We start from the raw sequence: 871 nt of genomic DNA on the forward strand, positions 1-871 counted from the left end.
AGAGGGCGGCGGGGGTCTGCCGCGCTCCCTCCTGTTGCGTTTCTGCGAGGAAGCGCTGTAAGGAGCCGGGGCGCGGACGGGGGGGGCGAGACGGGCGGCCTGGTGTGTCCCCCGGTCCGTGTCCCAGCGGGCTGGCCAGAGAGAAGGGTCTCTGGACGCAGCCCCAGTAAACGCTGACCCGCCATCCTGGCGGTTTAAACAGCCAACGGCCCTTCATCTGCCTCCTCCAACTGGCAGCGGCCTGCAGGACTGGCGGTGTCAGGCCCGGTATTAACTATTGCACGGCTCACCACAGGTAATCTGCCCCTTCGGACCGAGTCGTGGAGCATGTACTGAATGGAAGGCAGGAATGGTAAACACCAACTCCCCCAGTTTCCAAACATTCCTCTTAGTCTAGAGCTTCTGAAAAAACGCAGTTAATATATATACAATTTACATTGCAAGAAAATGTCTCAAAAAATGCCTTCAAAGCTGCTGGGTTTGAAACTTTTCCCCTCAGAAGAAATAATTTCTCACCAGTCTCACTTTAAATTCCCGGTTAACACTCTTCCAGTTTCAAAGCAGCACTCTGATAACCCAGACTTTTCAAGAACTTTGTAATTTTTCAAGTGTCTTAAGATGTCTCATGCTAAGCACATACATGTCTAGTAGCAGCAACACTCATTTAAAGCATCTGCAGAGAAAATTATGGTTGAGGCTTGGACACTTCTCTGCCTGCCTCTGCTATTCCCTGATGTTGTGCCCCCGTGTAATACACTGATCATTGCAAGTAGATGACAGGTGCCTAGCTTCATACAGCTCTTCTCAATGTCGGCTTCACTTGCTGGACTGGAACTGGCTGTTGCAATATATAAAACTGGCTGCTAAGTGG

This window comes from Athene cunicularia, assembly GCF_003259725.1.
Source record: "Athene cunicularia isolate RWA chromosome Z unlocalized genomic scaffold, athCun1 chrZ_part1, whole genome shotgun sequence".
In the NCBI taxonomy this organism is placed as follows: Eukaryota; Metazoa; Chordata; class Aves; order Strigiformes; family Strigidae; genus Athene; species Athene cunicularia.